General features: G+C 34.4%; 2 long non-coding RNA genes across 2 annotated transcripts; both read left to right on the forward strand.

The window, feature by feature from the left end:
* Window positions 1-251: 251 nt before the first annotated feature.
* On the forward strand, window positions 252-12,146 carry LOC130049193 (uncharacterized). Its single transcript, XR_008797687.1, has 2 exons — window positions 252-385; window positions 9,417-12,146. It is a non-coding gene; the product is annotated as an uncharacterized LOC130049193 (long non-coding RNA).
* A 7,836-nt stretch (window positions 12,147-19,982) lies between these two features.
* LOC125661485 (uncharacterized) lies at window positions 19,983-21,748 on the forward strand. The gene is made up of 3 exons (XR_007364935.2): window positions 19,983-20,066; window positions 20,845-20,965; window positions 21,142-21,748. It is a non-coding gene; the product is annotated as an uncharacterized LOC125661485 (long non-coding RNA).
* The last annotated feature ends 878 nt before the right edge of the window (window positions 21,749-22,626 follow it).

Genomic DNA, 22,626 nt, shown 5'->3' on the forward strand with positions numbered 1-22,626 from the left:
GAGGAAATATTACGTGACTTAAAGTATCTTTTCTTGAGAGTTGGGATACATGTGTTCCTACTATGTGTGTGTAGTAGTAGAATGGCAATGTTTTTATTATATTGGTTTTAGTTTTGCATTGTCAACAGACATGTAGGAACGTCAATTTATCCTCATCTGAAAAATATATCACAAGTTTTGTGCATATACTGATTTTTTTTTTTTTTTGTGGATTTCAAAAAAATAAAAGAATAGAGAAAATTATATTTGCTTTATTCTTCGTTAACTCATTGCATTAATTTGTAATCCATGTATTACATACAGAGCGCAGAGACTGTGTAGGAGAAATAACGTCTGAACATGAAGCAAACAACTTTAGTCGTGGTTTGTGTCCTGATTGCAAAAGGTAATTACATTTTTCTTCTGACAAAATGCAAGATTTGTTTATCTTTTATAATGTTTAAAATTATAACCAAAAATAAATCAATGTAAAACAAAGATTGGGTCTCCTGGAAGGAGTTTATTACATGAAAACAGTGATGAATCTCATAACTCCTATACTAGTGAGGCGGAAACCTGACAAACTATTTCATTTTATGATGTTCCGTTTACCTGATCAGGATATAGGGCTCAGGGCGGGTGTGACCGGTCGACAGGGGATGCTTACTCCTCCTAGGCACCTGATCCCACCTCTGGTGTGTCCAGGTATCCGTGTTTGCCCAACTATGTATTGTGTATTGCTTATAGGAGTTATGAGATTGATTACTGTTCGTTATCTTCACCTTTCATGATACAAGCATCAAATTTTGCACACTAGTTCCTCAAGATATGCTCTTTCGAATGACATTGTGGGCCACTTTGATTTTGCCATTTTGAAAATATATAATGTTGTATATTACAGTCTGGATCTGTAGCAATTACCGGAGCATTCTTTCTTGCAACCACATTTCAAACGTTCTTGACATGAGACCGCTATGGGAGGCAGTGAGGTCCAATATGGAACCCACATATTGTCTTGTTTTTGTCAACCTTTTCTATCTGGTGCCGGTAATTGCATCATTCCATTCAAAGACAGACCCCCAAATTTGACCTTCTTGTAATAATACAACTCTTTTCACATGTTCTACTGGTGCAGCTTTTGTCGGCAGAACAGAATTATACAGAAAAATACAGTTTTAGCGTTTGTGTGAAAAGATCAAATAATATAAAGTCAGTCTAACAGTGCCATGTAACATTTTATTTTCATTAATATGACTTTATGAGGTATAATCACTAGATTTGAAAAAAAATAATGGGAAAATTTGAAAATTTCTATTTTCCCTAGATTTCTGCATTTTCGAAAGACAAATCAGTCTTATTTTATGCGTGTACAGAAAGTGAGAAATATATAGTGTATATGAGCTCAAGTGTGGAAAAGAGGACAAGTATATAGTCTTTTTATTGGTCCCGCCCTCTGTAATCTGTTGACAAATCTTAATTTTTTTGTACAAAAAAGGCACACTCGCAAAAGAAAAACAACGTTAAGTGAATGTATTCAAGTATCCGTATTATCATCGTGACTCTGTACCATTACAATACCAGAAATCAATTCAATTAACATATTTTCTTAACTTAAAGACCATTCGTGATGAAATGGAAGTTTTGGTTTTGACCGTCATTCTTAAAAAAGATGGCGGCCATCTTTAAAAATGCAAAATCGACGTGGCTTCTGGTTTGATTTCAACTAGCATATGAAAGGTGAAGACTCCTGTAAGCAATTCAAAATAGAGAGTTGGGCAAACACGGACCACTGGATATACCAGAGGTGGGATCAGGTGTCTAGGATAATCCTTGATGAAATGGAAGTTTTGGTTTTGACCGTCCGGTATAATAAAGAATAACTGCAAAATTTGGTGGTTGTATTATAAATTGAAATATTTTTTGTCAAATTGGTCAAGTTATCCACCCCACTATAAAAGAATACAAATTAAGTGTTAAGAAAACATGCATATAAATATCGAACACCTTTCTTATTAATACATACAAAGTTTTTCCGTTTTCACAAATTTGATCAGAAATTGTATGCTAATATTCTAATTCTAACCCGTAATCTAACCAGTAATCCGTGATTTATTTTCATATATGACATTGTATCTCCCAGTGTTTGGACTTTTTTTTTACTTTTCGGTTAGATCTATATAATACTAAGTTTAAAGTGAAGACTGGCGTCCTCAGGTAGCCCAGACGTTGTTGTTCTCAATTCTTATCTATTTGACGAAATATTTGTTTTCCTTTTTTTATGTTTGAAAGTAAAGATTGCCTCAACTTTACATTTAGGAAGATTTGCTATTGTAATGTAAAACTTATACGGTACCAATTTTGATGCACCAGATGCGCATTTCGACAAATAATGTCTCTTCAGTGATGCTAAACCGAAATGTTTGAAATCCGAAATAACAATGAAGTTTTAGAGCTATTATAGCCAAAAACAGCGTGCCAAAAAAAGTGGAGTCAAATTCGTCTAAGGATAAGAGCTATGCATGAGGGAGATAATCCTTAATTTTGAAATGAATTTCTAAATTTTATAACAGCAATTAAATATACATCCGTATTTTCAAGCTAGTAACGATGTACTTAGCTACTGGGCTGTAGAGACCCTCGGGGACTAACAGTCCACCAGCAGAGGCCTCGACTCAGGGGTCAAAATGGAAAACTTAAACGGTACCAATTTTGATGCACCAGATGCGCATTTCGACAAATAATGTCTCTTCAGTGATGCTCAACCGAAGTGTTTGAAATCCGAAATAACAATGAAGTTTTAGAGCTATTATAGCCAAAAACAGAATTGAATTGTGTATACCTACAACGGAAATCATTTTCAAGCCTATGCTTATATTCTAGAAGAATAACATCCTTTTCTACTAAATTTGTTTGAAAATCCCAGATATTTATGTTCCCCAAACAAAGTTTGGGAACATATTGTTTTTACTCTGTTTCTCATTAGGGTCTTCCGTCTTCAGCGGAAGACCCTTCTATTATTCTATTGTTGATTTTTCACTTTTCTTATTATTATTATTATCAAGGTCTTCCGTCTCCTGCGGAAGACCTTACTATTATTGTTCGCGTTCTTCTTCTTCATTATTATTATTATTATTATTATTTTCCTTGGTAGTACACGCGTTTTTCTCAGCCATTTCTCGATCGATTTTCACGAAATTTTCAGGAAAGATGTCTTTTGGTGACGAGACTTTGCTTGCAAAATTTCGTGCTTGACGTCACTTCCGGTAAGGAGTTATCTCTCTTTTAGTGACTTTTTGAAGGGCCTTGTTGTCCACACATCTCCTCCGTTAATTTTGAAGCTAGAGTCTTGAAATTTCTACACAAAATAGAGTAAACATTTTAGAAGATTTGTGGGGGATTCTATTTTACCGGAGGCGATTTGCCTAAACGCTCGCCTGGACCTGAAAAAATGGATGCCAAACTTTTTTGCCGATTTCGGCGATTTTTGACCTTTGATCTCCAATATCTTTTTTCTTGCAAATATTTTGTTAAGACATGTAGAACAAAAGTTGTGCACATTTACGAGATATTTTCGAAAATATCAAGATTTAGGGGCTAGCCCCTTAAATTAGGGATCTAGAAGGGCTCAAAGTCTAGATCAAATATCTCAAAAATCGTTAATATTTTGGTATAAGTCAAAGAACAAAAAATGTTCATCTCAACAATCCAAATCTATTCATATAAAAATTTAGGTCATATGTTACGTAATAAGGGATTTTAAGGGCCAAAACCATAAATTTTTTACCCCTTGTATCTCGAAAACGACAAATATTTTGAAAAGCAATAAAGAAGAAAAGTTGTTCAGAATGATGATCTGAACAATATGCATATTTCGTTTTTACCCTATGTGGCCCCGTTAGGGAGCTACAGTTTGGCCCCTAAAAATTACTTCTAGAAATAACTCGAGAACGGTAAAGAATTTCTAAATACTTGTTGAACAAAAAATGTTTGAAATGTCATGACCTTTCTTACGATATCAAGCAAAAGGGGCTGACCCTTTAAATTAGGGGCCCAGAAGGGTCCAAAGGTTTATGAGAATATCTCAGAAACTATTAATATTTTGTAATAAGTCATTGAAGCGGAAATGTTCATCTAAACGAGCTTGTTCTTATCAAATCAAAAAGTAGGTCATATGTTACGTAATAAGGGATTTTAAGGGCCAAAATCATAAATAATTGACGCCTCATATCTTGAAAACGACAAATATTTTGAAAAGCATTATTGAACAAAAGTTGTTCAGAATGATAATCTAAACAATATGTACATTTCGTTTTTTTCCCTATGTGGCCCCGTTAGGGAGCTACAGTTTGGCCCCTAAATATTTCTTGTAGAGATAACTCGAGAACGGTAAAGAATTTCTAAATACTTGTTGAGCAAAAAATGTTTAAAATGACAAGGCCTTTCTTACGATATCAAGCAAAACGGGCTGGCCCTTTAAATTAGGGGTTCAGAAGGGTCCAAATGTTTTTGAGAATATCTCAGAAACTATTAATATTTTATAATAAGTTGTAGAAGCGGAAATGTTCATCTCAACCAGCTTGATCTTATCAAATCAAAAAGTAGGTCATATGTTACGTAATTAGAGATTTTAAGGGCCAAAATCGTAAATATTTGACGCCTCATATCTTTAAAACGACATATTTTTTGAAAAGCATTATTGAACAAAAGTTGTTCAATGTGTCATAACCTATCGATCAATATCAAAAAATGGGTCTGTGGGCCTCATGGCTCGCCTGTAGAGTCGATTTTTGTCGATATCAGTCGATTTCAAAAACTTGTAACTGGTAAATATTTTGTAAGGACATATTGAACAAAAGTTGTTCAGTTTATCGAGATCTATCGATTGATATCAAGAAATAGGCCTATGGTCCTAATGGCTCGCCTGTAGAGTCGATTTTTTGTCGATATCGGTCGATCTCAATAACTTTTTACAGGTAAATATTTTGTAAAGACATATAGAACTAAAGTTGTTGAGTCTATAGAGGGCTAACAAATGACATCAAGAAATAGGCCCGCGGGCCTTATGGCTCGCCTGGAGAGTCGAATTTCAAACGAATTTCACCGCAACTTTGCTTCAGAAGCTTATGATATGAAAAATTGATTATATCTAAAGTGTCTTAAAGTCGGAAACTAAATTGGGACTCATTTGTCTTTTCTTTTTTTTTTAACTCCGAGTGCATCAACAAATCGGACGGAAGACCTACTCGTTGCTCGCAACGAGATCGTGTCTAGTTATTCTTTTTTTTTCTCCTTACCGATTTTTGTGCAGAAGATTTCTCGGAGATGGCTGGATCGATTTGCTTCAAATTTTCAGGATTGATGTGTTGCCATTTGAGGTTTGTACCGCCTTTTCAATTTTTGAAAAATCACTTCCGGTTGGAAGTTATCCCCCTTTTATCGATTTTCAGATGACCATTTTGTCCAGACAAAAACTCAAAAACGATAAAAGCTAGAGTGCTGAAATTTTCAGTGATGTTAGACGACATGTTGTAGTTGTGCGCCTGGGTTTTAAAAATTTCCGGAAGTGCCTAGTATGGAAGCTCGGTAGGGGTCGAAAATGGAGTTTAAAAACGTGTCCAATTTTTTTCCACGTTATAAATCAGAACTTTTTACTCGTAAATATTTTGTTCAGATATATATAACAAAAGTTGTACAGTTTATTGAGATCTTTCGTGTCATATCAAGAAATAGGCCCATGGGCCTCATGGCTCGCCTGAACCATTGAATTTCTGTTACAATGATTAACTTTTTTCTCACGAAAGTTTTGGTAAGACATGTAGAATAAAAGTTGTTCAGTTTTGCAAGATCTATTTACAGATATCTTTTAAAAAAGGCTTCCGGGCGTCATGGCTCGCCTGAACAGTCGAATTTGTATCACAATTAATAACATTGATAACTTTTTTCTCGAGAAACTTTTGACAAGACATGTAGAACAAAAGTTGTTCAGTTTCGCAAGCGTTAACTAATGATGTTAAGAAATAGGCCTGAGGGTCTCATGGCTCACCTGAACAGTTGGATTATTGTTGCAATCTATAACATTTTTGTCAAGAAACTTTAAATAAGACATCTAGAACAAAAGTTGTTCAGTTTTGCAAGATCTTTCGAACAACATCATGAAAAAAGCGAACGGGCCTCATGGCTCACCTGAACAGTTTGATCAGTGTCACAATTACTAACTTTTTTCTCGAGAATCTTTTGATAAGACATGTAGAACAAAAGTTGTTCAGTTTTGCAAGATCTTTCAAACGATATCAAGAAAAAGGCCCAGGGGCCTTATGACTCGCCTTAACAGTGATAAATGTCGCATAACTTTATACTCGTAAATATTTTGTTTAGAGATATATAACAAAAGTTGTACAGTTTATTGAGATCTTTCGTGCCGTATCAAGAAATGGGCCCATGGGCCTCATGGCTCGCCTGAACCACTGAATTTCTGTTACAATGATTAACTTTTTCCTCACCAAACTTTGATAAAACACGTAGAGTAAAAGTTGTTCAGTTTTGCAAGATATATCTAATGATATCAAAAAATACGCCTACGGGCGTCATGGCTCGCCTGAACAGTTGAATTTGTATCACAGTTAATAACATTAATAACTTTTTTCTCGAGAAACTTTTGATAAGACATGTAGAACAAAAGTTGTTCAGATTCGCAAGCGTTAACTAACGATGTTATGAAATAGGCCTGCGGGTCTCATGGCTCACCTGAACAGTTGGGTTATTGTTGCAAGCTATAACATTTTTGTCAAGAAACTTTTAATAAGACATCTAGAACAAAAGTTGTTCAGTTTTGAAAGATCTTTCGAACAACATCATGAAAAAGGCCAACGGGCCTCATGGTTCGCCTGAACAGTTTGATTTGTGTCACAATCAATAACTTTTTTCTGGAGAAACTTATGTAGAACAAAAGTTGTTCAGTTTTGCAAGATCTTTCAAATGATATCAAGAAAAAGGCCCACGGGCCTTATGACTCGCCTTAACAATCTGATAAATGTCGCAATCAATAACTTTTTTCTTAAGGAAATTTTGATAGGACATGTTGAACAAAATTTGTTCAGTTTTGCGAGATATATCTAGAATGATATTTTAAAAAAAGGCCTCCGGGCGACATGACTCGCCTGATCAGTCGAATTTGTATCGCAGTATATATAACATTATTAACTTTTTTGTCGAAAAAAAGGCTGACCCCTTCAATTAGTGGCCGAGAGCGACAGAGAGTCTTTAATTCATAGCACTTAAATGATCAATATTTGTAAAACATTACCGAAACTATATTGTACGTCTAGACAATATATTTGTATCATTATTCATGAACGAAAATCTCATTCGAATTCTTATCTCATCACATCTAAAATTGGACGGAAGACCCACTCGTTGCTCGCAACGAGATCGCATCTAGTTATTATTATTATTATTATTCTTTTCTCCGGTACTTTTTTGTCCGGTAGTGTTCTCAGAAACTACAAAAGGGATCAATATGAAACCTTCCAGGATGATAGTATAGCGTTTGTAGATGTGCATGGTGATAGTCATCTTGTCTGCACGTGCATGCACGCGCGCGCACGTGCATTGCAATTTTGGTACAAAAAATGGAAAATCAGAATTTTGAAGGAAGCGATATAAAACCTAAATAGGATGATAGTATATCATTCGTAGATATGAAAAATAATGGTTATTTTGTTAGCACGCGCACGCATGCGCGTGTACGCGCATTACAAAATTTGTACATTAACTTTGGAATCAGTCTAACTTTTTTGTTGTTCATTGAAATGGCTTGAAATTCATATCATAGGTAGATATTGAGACCCTTAACTGATCTGCATGGTCAAAATTACCAATTTGCACGCGTATGCACGTGCGCTTCATTTTGATTGGATAATACTAAAACATTTGTAACTATCTTATTTATGAAGCGAATGAGATGATATTCACAGCATACGTAAACAATATGTGTATCTATATATTGGTGTAACAAAAAAATGCCAACCTACACGCGCATGCGCGTGCAACGTTTTTTAAATGTTCAATTTTTAAAGGACGATAACGTTTTTGTTTTTCATCAAATTCTATTGATATTAATGGTTTAGATGTGTCTTAGTACTCCTTACAGATTGCTTGGTTAAAATTACTGCTCATCACGTGCATGCACGTGTGCTGAATTCTGATTGGACGATTTTAAAATCGCTATAACTTCCTTATATTTGGTGGAAACGTTATGAAATTCACACTGTGGGTATATGATACAAATGCCTGTTGAACGACAACAACAAAAATTCGGAATCATACACGCATGCGCGTGTATGCGCGTGCAACGCTTTCTTTCATTTTTTGGTACTGAAATGACCATATTGAACGTACTACATGTAATTAAAAGCTAAAATAAAATGATTTTTTGCTATAGATTCACAAGGACATCACTTTTTAATCGGGGGAGGTTTGGGGAACATATGTAACTGTCCCCGTTACAATTAGAACTAGTCAATAAAGGTTTGATTTTACCAAATTCAGTAAATTGAAGTTAGAGAAGCGTTAATCATGATTAAAATGAATTAATTTATTTTTAGTACAGTCATTGCCTTCATCTCTAATTGTGACCTTTAACTTGTCATTTACATGCATCAATAAAACGCTATCGATATATTAATAACACTCATTTCCATTGATGTGTCGATTCTATGAATCCCAGTGTACTCGAAATGAAAGACAATATATTCATATCTTACTCGATTACTCCGTTTACTTAATAAAGATATAGGGTTCACGGCGGGTGTGACCGGTCAACAGGGGATGCTTACTCGTCCTAGTCACGTAATATAATCTCTCTTAATTTTTTTTGCTGTTTTCTGTCACATCCAACAATTTTTCAGTTATCTGGTGGCGCCTACTTTTTATTGGTGGGAGAGAGAACCTAGATACAATGTACCTGGGAAGAGACAACCGACCTTCCCAAAGAAATCTGGGAAACTTTCTCACTTACCGGCGCAAGCGGCATTCGAACCCGCGCCGACCAGAGGTGAGAGGTCGTGTGATGTTGAGCGGGATGCTTTAACCACTCACCTCTGTTAAATCCAGGGTTCTGTGTTTGCCCTACTCTTTTTGAAATTGATCACTGTTCGGTATCTTCACCTTTTCAATGTAGACGCTAACGGAAAACTAAAGTACTTCTTTTTACCTTTACTTTTTAATGAATACATATATGCATAATAGCTAGAAATTTCAGTCCCCTATCTATATAGAACAATGTCGCATGCACTACTTGTACCGGGTTACTTGTTATTAGAAAATTATATCATTGCAGTATATTGCCTTCCTCCAAAATAGATTTATCACTGTTCGTTATCTTCACCCTGCATGATAGTATACACAATGATAGTAGGTCATTAATACTTCCTTTCTAGGTGACTTCCTCCCGGCCATTGGATTTAGTGCACGTCTTTCCCGAGATGTCCACCTTGGAGACGGACAGGCCGTAAAATACGACCGAGTGATTACTAATTATGGAAACGGATACAACAAGTGGACTGGTCACTTCACAGCGCCTAGAAAAGGACTGTACTTATTTTCCTGTTCCATTATGGCCTTAGATGAAAATCACATGCATATTGAGATAGTCAAAAACGGAAGAAGAATATCAACTGTATATTCCAATGAATCTAAATATGATCAAAGTTCACAGACTGTTGTACTATTTCTAAAGAGGAGCGATTATGTTTGGACAAGGCAAATCTACTCAGGACGATATTTACATGAAAATCATTTAGGATACAACATGTTTACTGGTGTTCTGATATCTGAGAATGTTTAAAATGTTCATGGTATACTTTCTAACACATAAGGACATGCAATGAAGTATTGAGATTTACAACCAAGATTTTGTTTTTCAAATTTCAAGAATGCATTTTCATTGAAATAGAAATTAAAGTATCAAGAAGTGATGAATTTAATCAAAGGCATTACTATTTGTTTATGTACTGGTATTGCAGCATTAGAAAAAAGTTCTGATATCGAACAAAAATTTTGATGATTCCATTTCGGGTATTTGTCCAATTTCTACCCGTTTTGTCCAAAAAAAAAAATGTAAAACCTGTCACACAATAGGAATGCATTTCTGTGTAACCTCAGAGGACAGATACGATCAATTTCGTTTAACGTACATGGAAGCGCATCTTCCTACTTAATTAAAACTTGCATTTCACTTCCTGTATGTGATATTTTATTCCGTGCTACCTTATACTATTTTAACGTTCAATCTTAATCCTAAATTTCATATCGCTACATGACATCCTTAATTCCATGTCGCGTTGTTATATTTCAATTATCCATTTGTTTTCGTCTTGCTTCATTCTTAAATCTTTGATCACAATATGTATGACATGAATATTTCTATCTCGACTTTTTGCTTCTCTGCACTTGTTACATTCTGAATTAAAACTTGAATTTTACAACCTGCCATTTAAAATCTTATCGAGATTGCATCCATTGTTACGTTTTCGTCCTTTTTGTTAATCGCATTATGCTTTATCCTTAGGTCTAAGTTTTTGTCACTTTAACGTAAAGTTACCAACGTCTCAGATTGAAGAATTCTCAGTAGGACGCAACACAAACTATATTTCACAGACTGTAAAACATCAGTATTACTACAACAACCTTTTAGCATTGCTCATAAAAATCAAATGTCGATGAATTTCAATTGAAAGAACTTGGATATGTGAGATACTGAATGTGTTGATGACCATTTAAAGATGTTACTGAGAGATTTTGCTTGATTTGAAAAACTACAAAGACCAAAAATGATATTATGAATTTGTATTTATTGATTAATCATATAAAAGGAAATAAATTGTAACCTTTTAAATATGATCGAGCATATACTGTAGTTAACATGAATTCGGATGGTAAAAATCATCGATTTGATATGAGAAATACTAAGTTTCTCGGGCGAAAACTTTGAACATTGCATTTAGTATGCGGGAAAATCCTTTTAGCCGTGGCATGAGTTACCTGTCCTTGTTTGGAAAAGTATCTATTCAGGATTATCAGCTGAATCTTATCACCTATCTCTTGTTTCTTCCATAGTGTGTTGGTATATGTGAACGTATTTGAATCAACATTTATCTGGAGTAAACAATGTTTTCAACACTTTTTTGTGAAAGATTATGATTAAATTAATCAAGTTACCAAACTGAAATCTGGATGAAAACAGGAAATGAAAGTTATTCTTCTTGTCACTGTTAAATAATTTCTGAAGACGGCAGTACCTGAGAAACTGAATTTTGATTCCTTTAAGCCTCAGGTATGAACTTTTTAAAATGATAGGGCGCAATACCATTTTCATTATCATAAGTGTTATCGATTGACTCCGACACCAGATATATACCAATTCCAGGACTCGAATTTTGACTCACTAGGTACTGTCAGGCTTTTGGGGGGTTATGCATTTTCTTCTATGAAAGGAAGGAACAACTGCAACACAACTGTTCATTCTATTTTCTGACGTGTATTTTGATTGATTGATTGTATCTTGCTAAAAGTCTCGCTCAAGAATTTTGCACTCATATGGAGACGTTACCAATACCGGTGAAGGGCTTCAAATTTAGGCCTATACTCGGCGCTTACGGCCATTGATCAGTGAGGGATCTTTATCGTGCCACACCTACTGAAACACGGGACCTCGGTTTCTGCGGTCTCATCCGAAGGACCGCCCCAATTAGTCGCCTCTTACGACAAGCAAGGGGGTACTGAGGATCTATTCTAACCCGGATCCCCACAGGATACGTGTATTTTGACATTACTAAACAACATGAACTACATTGTTAGTCAAAACAATTTCTAAATCTGTTTAAAGAAGACATACCTCGTAAATAGTGAAGGCCCGTCATTTACCCCCCCCCCCCCCACACACACACACTTATTTTTACCTGGTATTTGTTGAAAGCAAATACGCAAATCTAAATAGCACAGCAGAGAAAATAAACAAAGACCTTTAAAAAATTGTTTTGCATTGAAGCAAGTGCATTTTTTGTTTATATGTAATGTAGTGGTCAAAAATGAATTTGTTTTTGTTCCAATTATTGCGATGCTTTTGATTGCCAAACCTTGAAATCCTTGTGTAATAAACATTGATGTACTGTGCTGTTTTCTTTACCTTATTTAGTTAGGAAGGATATAAGAAGAATATATTTAAATGTCGTTTGATGTATAGACATTGTGTCTTAGTTTTGTGGTGATCTTTAGCTAATTTTGATATATCAATGTTAGCATAAAGTAATTATGTAGCAATTTGTATTAATGTTCTATATTTTATGATTGGAGAATTGTAGATTGCGATGTAGGTTTACATCATGCTTATACAGACCCTGAAGCGTACTACTACACCACTTTCATGGAACGGTACGAAACGATTCTTGCACGGAACGGTGAACGGTCTGCACGGAACGAAACGAAACGCTTTGGAGGTGTAGTGGCACGCTTCCGTGTCTGTACAAGTAACAAGCCAATTGAAGAAAATTGTGGTGACTTTGTATTCAACGTCTACAAGCTGTTTATTAATATTTTACATCTGAATTTTATCATCATTTCATGATTGTTTTTATTTTCACATGCCAGGTTTTTTTGTTGGTTTTCCTCCAATTTCAAAAGCACATGTATATTATGCTAATTACAATGAAAATGTTTGCATCATAGCAACATAACTATAAATATTTGACACAACCTGGCAGTTCATTTCAAATTCAAAGCACTGTACAAATCAATGAGTGTCTACACAACATGAGAAATAGAAACGTAAGTATCTCGCGCATGGAAAATTTGGGATTCTAATGCGCAAATACTCCACACAGAATCTAGATTCTTTATGGATACTGATTCTCGGCTCAAACACAATTTTCTTAACTGCTGCATGTTGTGGTGGATTTAAAAATATTTATTAGTAATTACTGTGGAATTTGTTTTCCTACTATGGAAGTTACAGAACCTGTTCTACTGAATTAAGAAACCCAAGTTATAAAGATGTAGAAAACTTTGCTATTATTTGCCTCGACCATGCAAATTGAAGATAACGAACAGTGATCAATCTCATAACTCCTATAAGCAATACAAAATAGATAGTTGGGCAAACACGGACCCCTGGACACACCAGAGGTGGGATCGGGTGCTTGGGAGGAGTAAGCATCCCCTGTTGACCGGTCACACCCGCTGTGGGCCCTATATTTTGATCAGGTAAAAGGAGTTATCCGCAGTCAAAATCATTGTGCCAAGAATGGCTTAACAATCGGTATGAAACACGTCAGACAGCATTTGACCCAATCCAAGGTTGTATTGACGAACTAGATCGTTACAACGACCAAAGAATTTGCGAAATGCTGACGTCAATCGAGACTGTTGAAATCCCTGTACCATAAACTTGTTTGTCAGTAACTTACCTCGATTTAAAAACTGACTATACGCAGAACAAGCTCTTGCATATCGAATCAGTTGAGATATATAAACACAATATGCAGGTGATAATGGAATATTGCTACATAAATATGGGAAGTTGACGATGGAAAAACTGGAATCATCCCGTTTGTCATACAGTTGAGTTGTCAGTTTGCCGTTAATGTCAAATTTCAATAAAATATCTAAGTATGAATCAGAAGTGGACGTCTCTGTGGTGTCCTTTATTTCGAGCTCACGGGGATATATCAAATCGACATATGAATGAAAGCTGTTATTGTTAATAGACGAAACGTCATCGATATATCTAAATGTCGAATTGAAGGCCATAGTATGTCAGAAACTTTCATATGGATTTTAGATCTTCTGGCCCAGTGATTTTAAGCGAACCCACCCTATTTTTGCAGTGTTATGATTACCTCCCTTTAAAATGGGTACACAAAGACCTTTATTTTAACAAATTTGAATCCCTTGCTACCAAGGATGATCTGTGCCACATTTGGTTGAATTTGACTTATTCGTTCTGAAGAAGCTGAAAATGTGAACAGTTTATGACGATGATGACAACGACGATGGTCCACGGACAAATTCCGATTAGAAAAGCTCGCTATGGATTTATGAAAGCTTAAGACTACTGTACTGCACTATTGTACTGCCAGAGCCTCGCGCTGATGGGTAATGGTATGTGTAACATGCTAATTATCTTATAAGGGTTAGACAATTAAAACTGAATGATGACGACAATACCAGGATTTTCAATGAATTATTGTTATTCAATATTTCAAGTCAAGCATTTATATCAATAACGTTTATATTTTTAATATGAAATGTCAACAGTTTACCTCGTATCTCTGTATGCACTGGTATATGTTGTAACGAATTATGGTGGCATAAATTTAACAAACTTGAATACGCACTATGTCACGAAGCTTTTATGTAATTTACACTTTCCTGGTCAATCAGTGGTACTGACTAAAACCCGGTCTCGGTCCCGGTCTTCGGTCTCGGTCCCGTGACTAAAACCCGGTCTTCGGTCCCGGTCCCAAATACTTTTATTCTTTAAAAACAAAATATATCAGGATATTTGAGCCCCATTTCTCAATAACTTAGGTATGACATATCATGCCTGCATTCTGATAATAAACTGATCATATTATTTTCTTCTTTCGTAAAATAATATGTGAAAACTCCGGGACCGGTGGGACCGAGAAATAAAAACAATGCTAAAAGCCGGTCCCGGTCTTGACATTTTTCCTCAATAGCCGCTTTAATCTACCTTTTCATAAAAAAGATAAGGACGTGATACTCAATGGCATCCCTTTGTATACATATATTTCTTATTTATTGTGTGTGTAGGTTTTTTTTATTCCAATGTTCTTGATGCCAGAATCGAACTCAACTACATGTACGTGACATTTTGTCCCAAATGATCGCGTTACACTACCTTTTCATAAGAAGATAATAATGTAGAAGGGAAATAATATATATGTACTTATCCTGATGTATTTGTTTGTTATTTACAGTTAGTTTATTTGTTCATTTATTTTATTTCTATTCCTGTCAAATTCAGTTTTTAAAGATTCATGTTTTGTATTCCGAACCGGATCTCTTTATATGGGTATAAATTTTACATATACATTTTTATTTGTATATAACCAATGAATAATTACTATAAAATATTTCTTCCTTTCTTATTTGATACTTAGTTTTTTTTTTTGTTTTTTTTGTTTTTTTTTTCAGTTGTGGTTCTTTTAGATACAATGCTTTTTTTTTTTAATCCACCTAATAATATACTGTATTTACATATCTATAAAAGTGTGTCATACATAGAGCACATGCTCACCAAAAATGTCAGATTCTGTATATTTATACAGAATATACCCTCTGACTTTAGATGATCTTCAAATCATTTATGGTATGTTTTTACTGTAATATTATGTGGTAACTATATTTATTGTGAATAGTTATATACGTATATGTACAAACTTACATGTATAAATCATGCTGCACAAAAACTGTTTGTTTCCTATTTTCAAAATATCTTATATTTCAAAGTGCCTAAATTTGACATAAACTGACAAATTTACAAACAATGAAATCTACATTTATAAATATGCAAGACATACATGTAAATTCATTTAAGAAATAAATTTCAGTTTTGAAAATACAAATAGGCCTACTGTTAGCGCTTCAAGAAAAGTATGCCTGCCTGAAGCATTTTATAGCCTCGTGTATTTTTACTAACCATTAAAAAGTTATGGCTAAAGTTAAAGATTTTCAAAAGTAGGTCAAATTTGAAAGGTGAAGAATTGCATATCAAGAAAGATCTTGTCACAAGGAGTACACATGTGAAATATGAAAACCCTATCAACATGCATTCAACAGTTATGCCGAAGGTTCAAGTTTTTACTGAAAAACAGATGGATGAACCAAAAACTATATAAATACACCCCGAATATCCGATTACGGGGATATAACATTTGCTTTTCAAAATCATCATTCTTGTATTCAGAATCTTTCTGGAAAGGGGCGGGGGAGGGGGTTGTTGACAAGAGTGCACATTAATTTTGTTTCGCTATCAACAATAATTATTCATCATGTTTCAAAAATTATAATAAAATTTAAGGACAATATTTGTTGTGGGTTTTTTTTCCATTTCACTAATGAACATACTTTTTAATGTACTTCATACAACGTACATTCTGGACTCATATTTTGCACGTGCACTCTACTTTGTATAATTCTAATATTTACATACTAGAGGCTTTTCTTCCCTGATTAAAACAACTAATATAACATCATAATTTAACAAATTAATGCGATTCTCATGATACACTCGAAAATGAGAGAGAGAGAGAGAGAGAGAGAGAGAGAGAGAGAGAGAGAGAGAGAGAGAGAGAATTAATTTCATAAAAACTACATCCAACAGTAAATTACAAACAAATACACCAGGATAAGTACTTATATATCATTTCTCTTCTACATCCTTATCTTTTTATGAAAATGTAATATAACGCGTTCATTTGGGAGAAAAAAAGTCACGTAGTTGAGTTCGATTTTGACATAAAAAGGAAAATTGAATAAAACACAAACATACAATAAATCAGATACATGCATGTGGATACAAAGGAATGTCATTGAATATAACATTCTTATCTTTTTTTAATAAAAAGGTAGATTCAAGCGGCTATTTAGGAAAAACAGAAAATATCGAGGCCGGGGTCGGCTTTTAGCACTGTTTTTACTTCTCGGTCACACCGGTCCCGGAGCTTTCACATATTATTTTACGAAAGACGACAATAATATTATCAATCAACTATCAGAATGCAGGCATGATATGTCATATATAAATTAACGAGAAATTGGGGTTGAAATATTCTGATGTATTCTGCTTTTATCGAATAAAAAAATCTGGGACCGGGACCGAAGACCGGGTTTTAGGCAGATTCTGAAAATTCTCAAAAGGGGAGAGCGACCAAAGAGAGGGAGGGGGAGACCGCAAAGTAGGCCTAGCAAATAATGACACTTGTCGTCGGAAATGTTCATCAAAATAAAGGGGGGTGTTCAATGCCACACTCTAGATCCATGCACCACTCTAAATTATTTAAAGTTATTTGAATATAATCATTTCATTATGTCAATATGTCAACGTACATTTTTAATCATTTAGGCAACTAATGAAAATCGAAAATAAAAAATAAAACAGTACAGCGAACTTCTAAATGATGACTTTACACACACAGCATTCTACTCCCCGACATTTTAATCACCCCGACACTTCATTATGCAGAGTCAGTGATGATATACACAAGAACAGTGTTAAAATCTTAAATCGAAATTCAAATAGAGGGTGACGGTTAGATAACGTAAAGGAAGCGTTGAAATATTCTTCATATCAAATGATTAATTAGAGCTGTGTGTACTGAATGATTGTAGACATTGAGACGTATTTAATTATTTGCTGAAGCGTAGGAGTTTAATACAATTATAAAATGCGTTTTAATGCGATTAGAAATGAAAAGAAAAGACAATTTAACAAGAAAAACATTTTGATAGTCAATACATGTAATTATTACTGAATAATTTAATTTTTATTGTATCCTTGTCTCTGATTGGTCAAATTCCAATTGCAGAAGGCAGTTTATTTTTGTATAACCTGGTTTAATCAGCTGGTTTGGTATGGGCACACACACCCCTGACAACCAGAGTCGGAACTATTTTTTCTCTCTCTCTAAATTTACATCGCAGCACTGTTTTTAGCCTTCTATGGTATAGATAGTCAACGTGTACAATACATTTCTTCGGTTTGATACAGATATTGTTTTCTTGTTGTCATTATTAGCATCTACTTGTACGAAAATCACTGTTGTAAATATCTTTCTCTGCATGTATGGTCGAATAATACATGTAGATTAAAACAAAAATATTATATTCGAATTAATGATTTGCCAAGTAAGCATTACTCTGTTCCATTTTGAAATGCATTTCTCGTTGGGGAAAGGGGAATGTTTCCTTGCTTGATCCGTCTTTCAACAAATCAAACAGAAATTCAAACGCCACATTTTTATCACATGACATCAGACACATTGACATGTGCATCGCGATTTCTCACTTGCTTACATATTTTCTTGTGTCGGATTTACTATTAGCGACAACGCTGCATGCAAGGGTAAGTTTTCATGTAGTAGACGTTTTACCAGAGTTAAAAGCCGCAAATTATTGCATTTTCTGATATTTGAAGATTTATTTCGGGTAGGGTAGGCCCAAACAATACAATCTCCAGTATTTTCTCAGTCTGTCGGAGATGAGCGACTTCAAAGTCGATCTCTATCTCTAAAGGGCAACGAAATACGCATTGCTTGCATTGTCAACGCATATTTTCTATTATGACAAACTTCACCTTCGATACAATATTTTGATAAATAGGCTAGGCTCCGTAGAACTAAGATTAAAGATGGCGACCTTCACAGTTAGACGCTTCATCGTTGTTGCTAAGTGAATCATTGCGCGGCTCAGTTGTATTTTTCCGGGTTTATGTACATTTTGATAAACGAACGTTAGGATATCTGTCTCTTGCATTAAATTATAAGGAATGACTTTAATTTTGGGGCAAGTTATACGAATTTAACCTGGTTTGGGTCAGTTTACGCTTTTTTATAATCCGCTTCGCATGTAGCTGCCAACAAAACTGTTATACCACATTTTCAGATGTAGAAATCAAAGAAAACATTTTTTAGTACGAGGAACTTATACGTGTTATTAACATTTCCTTTAGCATATGTCGCCCTCCATGCATCACTTTTGACACAACCTAACGATGAGTGTTACTGAGTTCTCAGTAAAACTCTCACATTGTTACTAAGTTCTCTGTCAAACTCACACAGTATAGAGGGACAGTGTTACTGAGTTCTCTGTTCAAACTCACACAGTATAGAGGGACAGTGTTACTGAGTTCTATGTCAAACTCACACAGTATAGAGACATGTTGTTCGGAGTTCTCTGTCAAACTGACACAGTATAGAGGAACAGTGTTACTGAGTTCTCTGTCAAACTCACATAGTAAAGAGGGAAATGTTTCTGAGTTTTCTGTCCAAACTCACACAGAATAGTGCTTCTGTGTGCATGATTTCTCGGTCTGAATTGCAGAAACTCGATATGTTTGCTGAAAATATTTATGTGTATTTAGAGTTATATAGAAAATAGATTTTTCTACGTTATTAAAAAGTGTTAGAATATCTTAGTAAAATTCTAATTTTGATTTATGCATCTTGTTTTACCAAGTGGTTTGATATGTTTCTTGTATGTTTTGTGTATTTATCGTTTGTCGCTCAGTACGTTTTATTCAATTTCAATAAATGACAAGGATACCTGAGGTTTATCGGAGTTACGTTTTGTAGAATAACTACATACGTGTATGCTGTGATTTTGTGATGAGGAACAATTATATTATTTTTGTGATTTACGTCCCAATAGTTTACCGTTTCCCACAATTAATGCGAATAAAACAAATACACACATTTTAAAAACATGCTTGTTTTAATAAAAATCTTTATTCGCAATCAGTGATACATATGTCTGCAGAAACCTTTTATTTAGACCCACATATTTCATAGATTTTTGATAACAAGATAAAATACCTTTAAGTTTTGAGGGCTTTCCCTATTCATTTGTTGCGTAACACCAAACAGAGAAAAATCATACCTTGGCCTAATGATTATTTTTCGTGAGATTTGTGATACATCTGTTCATATTGCGTGTGTATGCAGTAGAATGGTCATTTTTTATCTTTGTTGTTTTTAGTTTTGCATTGTCAACAGACAGGTAGGATCGTCATTTTTCCTCATCTGAAAAATCTATAGCCACCTTTAATTATTTTATATGATAATGTGTTTCACTTATCGTGACGTGTAAATATCCTGTGCATTTACTAATTTTTATTGCGTTTAAAGCAATACAGAAACATTTGTGTTATCCAATCATTAACTTGTTGTGTTGTATTAATTTGAAATCCATGTGTTACATACAGAGTGCAGAGACTGTGTAGAAGAAATAACGTGTGAACATGAAGCACACAACCGTCGCTTTAGTCGTGATCTGTGTCTTAATTAAAGAAGGTATTACATTATTCTTTTTTAGAAATGCAAGTTCTTCTATCAGTAAAAAAAAAAAAAATGATAACAACAAACACAGACAAACAAACCTAAAAAAGCTACTAAAAAGCAAAATAGATAAATAAATAAATAAAACATGTAAAACAAAGTTTTAGTGTAAATCCTGGAAGGTGTTTATTACATACACATAGATAGAGATGAATTGTTATCGTAACAATTGTTTTTATAAATCAACTATGAATCTGTGATTTATTTTCAAGGCAGTTTTGATATATTACACGCCTTGGGTATTTGTTAGGTTTATTAGGTCCCAGGGTTTGCACGTTTTGGTTAGGGTTATATATATACTATACATGGCATATCTGCATTTTTACGCATCTCCGATAGAGTATGTGTGAAGGTTTGTTTATAGCCTAAAAGAAGAATGTCACAATATTTGAACTAATAAAGACAAAGATCAACAAATAAGAAAGAAACCGTTTGTTTGTTAGAAATTATGGCGAATGTTTTATTTTTTTTTTTCAAATGTAAAGGGGAATTCTATTCATTGTCTTTTTTTTTCGGTATTTTTTTAATCGAATCAATATACATCATCCATATCATACTGAGCAATTGTTCAATAGTTATGTGAAAAGTCACAAAACTACAATTCAGTTCAAATATCAAAAGTCCATATAGCTGTTTGCATAACATACACAAGAAGTGGTGTTAATCAAATGTGGATTCTAGAAAATTATTTTTAGAAAAATTTGTAAATTTAAAATTGCAAAATTTTTCTCAGATTCATCAACATCAAAACTTACTGATGACTCCGTTTACCTGATCAAGATATAGAGCTCACGGTGGGTGTGACCGGTCAACAGGGGATGTTTACTCCTCCTAGGCACCTGATCCCGCCTATGGTATGTACAGGGGTCCGTGTTTGCCCAACTATGTATTTTGTATTGCTTATAGGAGTTATGCGATTGATCACTTTTCGTTGTCTTCACTCTTCATGAATATTTTAGAATCCACATTTTATTCACACAACTTCTGACATATGTTGTGGTACAGTGAGTTTGACATTTCTCCTTCACAGCTGTTAATATCTTCACGTGGAGCAAAGATAGGGGATTGGTAGAACATTTACTCGATCCACCAATGTGTCCTTTGTAGGGGTTATTGTGAAGTTTAGGAATCCGGAATAATCACGGTAGTTTCTTATTCATCCATCCCATTGACTGGGATATTAAAGTAATACAAGCTGTAACTGACGGTAAATAAATTAAAAAACAAAAGAACGAATGTTTAAGATATTTTTGATTGAAAATATATAACTTAATAGAATCAGAGTGAATCCGAAGTAATAAACCCGTCAAATCAGCAGAAGATGTCAATTAATGAATCATTATTATACTATCAGCAATTCCTGCTCGTAATCTCCCATATGCATTGACCTCGGAGATCAACAATTCCGAAAAGAACGAAATAGAAACACAGAGCACGTGCCAGATTTGTAAACAATTTAACATGCCAATTTTATTAAAAATTCACTATCAAAATATCATTTGAGTGGTACATTTGCGTAATTATTAATATCTTACAGTTATAGTACATATACTTCTTGTCATTTGTGAAACGATGTAATATTTAAAACAAACGAAACGTGTAGTTACTCGCGTCAGTATCCATCTTAGTATAAGACCTCGGTCTCAGCAACCCGATTATGTTCGGCAATCACCGTTCCCATGTCTGTGTATACGACGCAATGCTCTCAAACAATCTTTCCATGTGTATATTGCTGATTTATTTTTCGGATCTTGGGGATTATATTAGCTATACCGATGGGTGTTAATGCATAATTGGATAGCTTAAAAAATACCGTCAGTGACAGCTTGTATTGCTTAATAATTTTTATTTTTTGTGCGCATACTGTTACATCAGATATACATTAATCTGAAAAACAAAAAACAAAAAAAAGAAACAAAGCATATAAGTTGAAGGTATGTGGGATTTGAGAGAGGAAGAGAGAGGAAGAGAGAGAAATTAAGAAAATAGAAGGTGCCATCGAATCCATTGGGCATCAAGCTTTTCCTTTTTACCATTTTTATACGAAATAAATTTTTGAGTTTCATAAAAAAACAATTACTTAATATTTGTCTAAAACTGAAGCATTGCGTTGAAGAATGTCATCTTCTGAAAGGGTAGTTGGAACATAAGTACACTTACCAAACGTGAAACTAATGCCAAGTTCGTTTGAAATGCAGTTGTGATTGATTGATTGATTGCAATGTGTTTAACGTCCCTCTCGAGAATATTTCACTCATATGGAGATGTCACCACTGTCGTGATAATGAGCCTTAAAACAAAACAATGTTGTTACAAGCTGGAATTAAAACATATTCCTCTTGTAATCTATCTAATTTTTTGATCACTTCTGGTTTACAAAACACAGAAGGATAGATGGTGCGTACTTTTTTTTTGATGGGTCTAATACGAATTTTGATATTCCTCTATTCCTCTTATTCTTTAAATCATTATGTCAAGGTATTAAGTTCTTTTTCATATTTAGCCAATCATCTGG

Source organism: Ostrea edulis, chromosome 8 (assembly GCF_947568905.1).
Source record: "Ostrea edulis chromosome 8, xbOstEdul1.1, whole genome shotgun sequence".
NCBI classification, from domain to species: Eukaryota; Metazoa; Mollusca; class Bivalvia; order Ostreida; family Ostreidae; genus Ostrea; species Ostrea edulis.